Source organism: Rutidosis leptorrhynchoides, chromosome 3 (genome assembly GCF_046630445.1).
Source record: "Rutidosis leptorrhynchoides isolate AG116_Rl617_1_P2 chromosome 3, CSIRO_AGI_Rlap_v1, whole genome shotgun sequence".
Taxonomy (NCBI): Eukaryota; Viridiplantae; Streptophyta; class Magnoliopsida; order Asterales; family Asteraceae; genus Rutidosis; species Rutidosis leptorrhynchoides.
In genome coordinates, this window is record NC_092335.1 from 489,388,660 (window position 1) to 489,396,561 (window position 7,902).

A 7,902-nucleotide genomic window follows, 5' to 3' on the forward strand; every position below is an offset into this window, starting at 1 on the left:
GAGCCTCTAAGTGTCTATAAAAACATAAGTTTATATATTTTATAATATAAGTTTATATATATATATAATATAGTTATAGTTATTATTGTTAAAAAGAGGGAGTTTTACCGTTTAACGACCGGTTTGTCAAATTTTTATATTTTTTGATAATGTAAATTGCGATAAAATAAATTGCGAGTAAATAAAATAGCGAGGAAATATGAAATAAAAGTATTATGCTTATTTAAACTTCCGTAATCATGATGTTTGATGTTTTGATTTAAATTTATTACCCTGGGTTAATTGTCCTTTATCCTGGTTTATTTGATACGTCTATCTGGTTTTTGTCCATAATAGTCCATCGGTCATAAATATAAAGTGCGAGTGTCCTCGTCAAATTACCCTTATACCCGAAGTCAAATATCCTAACTAATTAAGGATTTAAACTGTGACGCAGTTATCACTTCTGTCAACAATTACACCAGTTATCACTGTATATTATTTTTATATTATTTATTTTATAAAAGTATTAATTTTTATATAATTAAAACTAATTAAAACTTAAATTACACATTAAATTAAAACTAAAAGTAATTAATAATATAATAAACCCTAATCTTAATTAATTAATAATAATTATTAATTAAATAAACCCTAATTTGACGGGCTGAGGTAACAGGCCAGTCACATCACCTCATGCGATCGCATGAGGTTTGTGAACGAATTCCATGTGTTCGCATGGATTAGGTTACCAGGCCAAATTCTTTTGGGCTGCTACAGTACCGGCCCGATTACTCTTTTTATTTTAATTTTTTGATTTTTAATTTTTGGTTTTATAAATCTTAATTACAAAAAAAAATACAAACTTAAATAAATATATATATATATATATATATATATATATATATATATATATATATATATATATATATATATATATATATATATATATATATATATATATATATATATATATATATATATATATATATATATATATATATATATGTTTTCAATTTAACCAAGATTCCCCGGCAGCGGTGCCAAAAATACTTGATAAATGTCTAGAGGGGTATAAAATATATATAGAAATCGATATAAAATTTTATTAATAACGCTACAATATGCACAAGTTATTTATTTATTTATAGAATGGATATATCTAAACCTTGCTACATACTTATAGGCAGTATACCTAATCGTAGAGTAGTGTAGTTTTTAGTAAGTCCGGTTTGTTCCACAGGGAGCCTTTATGTGTCTATTAAAAAAACATAAGTTTATATATTTTATAATATAAGTTTGTATATAATATATTATTATTATTATTATTATTATTATTATTATTATTATTATTATAAAGGGGGGGGGGGGGGTTTACCGTTTATCGACCGGTTTGTCAAATTTTTAGTTTTTGCTATAATGTAAATTGCGATAAAATAAATTGCGAGTAAATAAAATAGAGATGAAATATGAAATAAAAGTATTATGCTTATTTAAACTTCCGTAATCATGATGTTTGACGTTTTGGTTATATATTATTGCCTTGGGTTAATTGTTCTTTGTCCTGGTTTATTTGATACGTCTATCTGGCTTTTGCCCATAATAGTCCATCGGTTATAAATATAAAGTGCGAGTGTCCTCGTCAAGTTACCCTTATACCCGAAGTCAAATATCCCAACTAATTAAGAATTTAAACTGTGACGCATTTATCACTTCTGTCAACAATTACACCAGTTATCATTGTATGTAATCCACACCTGTTTTAATTAGATATGAATATTAATTTACCCACTTGATCAGTTTGAATAATCAATTACCCAACCCGAATAATTAATTAAATGATTATAATAGACTCCGTATGAACGTCACTAAATAGGACAACCATAATCATTATTAATTATTAGGCTAATTAATTTGAAGATAGGTTCGACAGACTCCAATGAGTTGTCACTCGATTAGACAATACCCCCCATCTATTAATAGTCCATAGTTCAATGTCCACAAGTGTCGGTCTTTGTCCAAACATTAATTATGGTACAAAGTTAAATAACCCAATCTTAATATTTAGTCTAACATCACGATTACTTCGGCTCAAATAAGCATAATAATAACTTAGTTACGAAACATTAATTTAAAAAGGTTGAACATAACTTACAATGATTAAAAATCGCGTAGCGTTACACGGACAGAGTTTCGACTTACGAACCTTAAAACATTTGTTACAATAACCTTATTGTTAAAATTAACTTAACTTAAAATTATAAATATTAAATAGGGAAAAAGAAGAAGATTGAAAATAAATCAATCCTGGTCTCTGTATTCGGCCAGAAAATGTTCAATTTATAGACATGGCCAACTTTCCTCTGCCATGCAATCGCATGGTTTTCTTACCTCCAGGCCATGCGATCGCATGGCCTCCTGAATTCAGATATTTTGAATTGCAAACGTGGGCTTCTAGATTATTTAATAATATAGTATAATATATATAATTATATATAATTATATATATATATATATATATATATATATATATATATATATATATATATATATATATATATATATATATATATATATATATAATTTTATATTATTTTATATTCTTGTGCATAGTTGACTTGTACTTTCAGCTCCGTTGAGTCGTACGTTGTTACTCGGTTTAGGTCCCGGTTCCGGATTTTCGAACGTCTTTCCGTATGCTTAGATATCTTGTACTTTATGTTCCGCCACTTATACTCTTATCATTATTTATACGTTATTCATCAATAAACTGAACCACTTGGATTGTAACTTATACTTTTGAGCTTTTTGGTCATTTGCGTCTTCAAATCGTCAATTCTGCCTTTTGTCTTCACCTTTTATTATTTAAACGAATATCACTTGTAAATAGAACAATTGCAACTAAAAGCTTGTCTTTCTGGAGGGATAATGCTATGAAATATATATTCGTTTTTAGCATTATCAAATCACCTGAGAATAAACATGCTTAAAATGTCAACAAAATTTGTTGGTGATTTATAGGTTTAACCTATATAGCAAATTATAGTAATAGGCCACAAGATTTCTTTCATAAACATACAGAAATAACCATCTGTAAAAATCATTCATATGATAAATTGCCTGGTAACCGACATTAACAAAAATGCATATAGAATATCCCCAAGCATACAGGAATAACCATCTGTATATACAAGTATCATCTGTATAATAATCGAAGTACTAAAGCATTCCATTTTCCAGAATGGGGGGTGTTAGTGCCCATAGATCTATCTTTAGGATTCGTGCTAATTAGTGCGTACACTAATTATTAAGTTACCAAGCGAAAAGAAACATAGGGATATTCGGTATAACAAATCCATCACAGAATGTAGTTTCATTACTTGTGCCTATTTTGTAAACCATTTATAAACTGCATGTATTTTTATCCCAAAATATTAGATACTCATTTGCACAGATTTTCAATCCACGGATCGATGCATTAACCTATAATAAGTATATATATATATATATATATATATATATATATATATATATATATATATATATATATATATATATATATATATATATATTAAAGTATGATAAAAATACATTCATATCATATTTTTATTTAGGTGTTGATGATTTAAGTTGTCAAGTTAGCAGTCCAACGTTAGTAGTCCAATGTTAGTAGTCCAACGTTAGTAGTCCGAATATAGTCCAATAGTCCAATATATAATCTTGGAATTTAATCAAGACGTATTGTATACGTATTGTACAAGATTCAATCATGACCCATTGAACATGTATTGTCTTAGAATTAACCCAGACGTACTCTGTACATGTGTCTTACGATTTATCCGACGTATTGTATAACTATTGTCTTAATCAATCAACATTATATTATATTGTCTCGGACTTAACCAAGACTAGTATATTACAAGAAAATATTCATGACATGTTTAAATACATGTATAATATAGGAAAAGTTAGCTAGGATATGGTTAGTATAGATTTTATCAAAATAATCCCGTAGCCATTTTAGGCTATTTCTAACCAATATTATTTTGCCCATAATTTCTTCATTACAAATTATTTTTGAGTGAATCAGTTTGATATGGTTTTGTAATGAACTCAATTTTCTAAAACTAAACAGAAAAAGTGGTGATTTATAGTCGGAGTTACAGGTTACAAGTCCATTTTGAAAGAGGTGGTAATTTCTGTCGAAAGAACGACACCTTGATGACCATTTTGAAAAACATACTTATACTTTGAGTTTATACACCATTTTTAGATATGTTATCATGTTCATATAAAATATTATTTTCCCAAAAAACAAACTTTAAATTCAAAGTTTAAGATAGTTTCTAATTATCCAACCCAAAACAGCCCCCGATTTTACTACGACGGCGTATGTCCAGTTTTACGGTGTTCTTCGTGTTTTCCAGTTTTAAATCCTTAAGTTAGCATATCATATAGATATAATACATGTTTGAAGTTGTTTTTAAAGTCAAGTTAGAAGGATTAAGTTTGTTTGCAAACAAGTTTAGAATTAACTAAACTATGTTCTAGTGATTACAAGTGATATTCTTCGAATAAGATAGTTATTGTAATGGCCCGTCCAAATCCATATGGACGAATACAATAACATTTGGTCCTATTGCGAGGTATTGACTTCTATATGATACGTTTTACCAACATTGCATTCGCTTTTAAAAGAAAACTTTCATTACAACGATAGTTGACAAATATGCATACCATTTCACAATATATCCAAACTATAAATGACTTAATCTGTCATTTATTTTATAATAATCTTGTTGAACTCAATGACTCGAATGCAACGTCTTTTGAAATATGCACCGAATGACTCCAAGTAATATCTTTAAATTGGGCAAATGCACAGCGGAAGATTTCTTTCATACCTGAGAATAAACATGCTTAAAAATGTCAACCAAAGGTTGGTGAGTTCATAAGTTTTAATATTTCGCATAATCTGTATATAAAGGCGGACTACAAGATTTCAGTTGTTTCATACAAATTGTTTATCAAAATATTCTACGAAATTGAGTACCCTGGTAACTAAACTTAACGTATATATCATAAGTACCCTTGTTTTAACATACATACAACCAACATGTACAATACACGCAAACCAACATGTACTAAACTCAAATAGCATACGTCCACTTTATAGTTCAGGCTAGGGTCTCTATACCTGGAACGGACAGGGATGTCAAGCCCTATGGATCCATATACAACTAATCGCGCCCACCAGTTCTTATAACCGGCAGTTACTAGTTACCAAAGCTAAGGTATTTTCGGTTTAAACTCAGTGTAGAATTAAGTATGTACTTGTGTCCATTTCGTAAAACAGTTTATAAAACAGCGCATGTATTCTCAGCCCAAAAATATATGTAAAAAGAGAGTAATGAAACTCACTATACTGTATTTCGTAGTAATTACGCATGTAACGGCATTGAACAAGTGCAAAGTTAGCCTCGGATTCACGAACCTATATATATCAGTTATGTATATATTAAAACATATAACAAGTTTATATATTAATATTATTAATATACTTATTATATTTAATGTTTTATATGTCATGTTAATAATTTAAATATAGTCATTTTATATTTTAAATAATAATCAGTATTTATATATTCAATTTTTATTAAAGTAATAACATAAATCATTTATTATAATTATCATTTGTTTTTGTCTAGAAATATTATATAAAATTAATATTCATATATGTATTTATATCATATCTCAAAATATGTTTTTATATATTTTACGTGTAAATTAGTTAATAAAATATTATGTGATATCAAATAATTTATATTACATCTATATACTTTAAATAGTTAATATTTATCATATAATATATTAATAATAAAAATTTATGTTAAGATTTATATATGATAAAAATATATTTTTATATATATCAATGATTATTATTCATGAAGTTTACTTAATATCATTTTAATGATAAAAATATAGTGATATGTATTATTAATATAATTATATTACGTGTAGCAAATATATCTTTGTATCAAATATTTATTTGATAATATAATATTAACAATAATAATAATGAATAAAAGTTGTATTATTTTGTAATAATAATAATCATTATTATTTTAATAATAATAATAATAACAACAAGGTAATGATAATAATAATAATTTTAAAAGTGACGAGAATTATACCATCTTAATTTCATCAACATTGGTTCGTTTTCAGAGTACTCATAACTTCCTTAGTCCTAACCCATAATTCCATAACTATAACCCAATTCCATAGCATCAACCCACTCAAAAACCCGTTTTGAAAATATCGTGCTCATGACCCCGTCGTAGTATTTTATGTATAATACTACTAATAATTTTACTAATACTAATAATAATATTAGAATTATTATTAATAATAATATTAATAATAATAATAATAATAATAATAATAATAATAATAATAATAAATATAATATAGAGAGAGATTGAGAGAAGATAGATTGAATTCGGGCAGAAAAATGAGCGAGCTTTATAGGCAGGTCCTGAATTTGATCCCCATGTGATCGCATGGGCTGAAAGACCATTTTCTATGCGATCGCATGGATTTGGATCCCAGCTCAAATTCAATTAACACGTGGGCTGCTGACAGTTTTATTATTTTATATTTATAATATATTTAATTTATATAATTAATTATATATTATATTATATTTATGTGCATAGTTAATTTGTAAATTTAGTTTCGATGAATTATACGTTGACGCTTGACTTATGTCCCGGTTTCGGTTTTTCGAACGCATTTTCGTACTCTTAGAAAACTTGTACTTTACGTTTCGCGATAAGTACCTTTATCAATAGTTAGACTTATTTGCCAATAAATTATCTTATTTGAAATGTAACTTATACATTTTAATATTTTGATCATTTGCTTCTTTAAATCATCATCTCGTTATTTACTACAACATAATTAATAGTATTTTTATATCAAGACGTTTTATATCTAAGTTAATATTATATTTTATAACATTGTAAAATATACCTATATTTTCATTTTGAAATAGTGTTTTACTGTAGCTTTTCGGGCACTGTAGCAAATAGTGGTTTTCGAAAATAGTGGTTTTCGGGCAAATAGTGGTTTTCGAAAACACTGTAGCTTTTCGGGCACTGTAGCAATTCGAAAACACTGTAGCAAATTAGTGTTTTACTTGTACATTTTTGATTTAATTGCGTTTCTTCTTATAAATTTAAAAAAAAATTACATCATAAAAATAAAACGATTATATAGTTATCACAAGTTATGATGTTCGTGAATCATCGGTTAATAGTCAAAGGTTAACTGAATATATAACATTAGTTCAAAAATTTTGAGAATCAATATTACAGACTTTGCTTATCTTGTCAAAATCATATAAGGATTATGTTTAAATTTGGTCAAAAATTTTCGGGTCGTCACAGTTATATAAATAAGAATTGAGCAAGGTTATGAACAAGGTTACTACCTCAATTTTAGTAGTTAAACATACTGTAAATGACAAGAATTAATCTTGAGCTTCAAAGGATCTTTGATGGCTTGGAAGTTCTTGAAGTAGAATCATGGAATGAAAACAAGTTCAAGTAAGATTACTACTTGATTTAAGATATGTATGTTTATAGAATTTAACCAAAGCTTAAATATAATTATTACCTTGATTTAGAATGAATACCTACCTACTGAGATGAATGAAGGTTTCTTGATGTTGGATGATCACTTGAAATGGTTTTGAACGATTGAAAGTAATCTAACAAACTTGAAAGTGATCTTGCAAGGTTATTTTGTATGATGATTTATGTTTGGATTTTTGAGCTAGATTGATGTAGATTTTGATGAAGATGATGAAAAACATTTAGAACATAAAGATAGAACTTGAGAGAGATCAATTTGATGCAT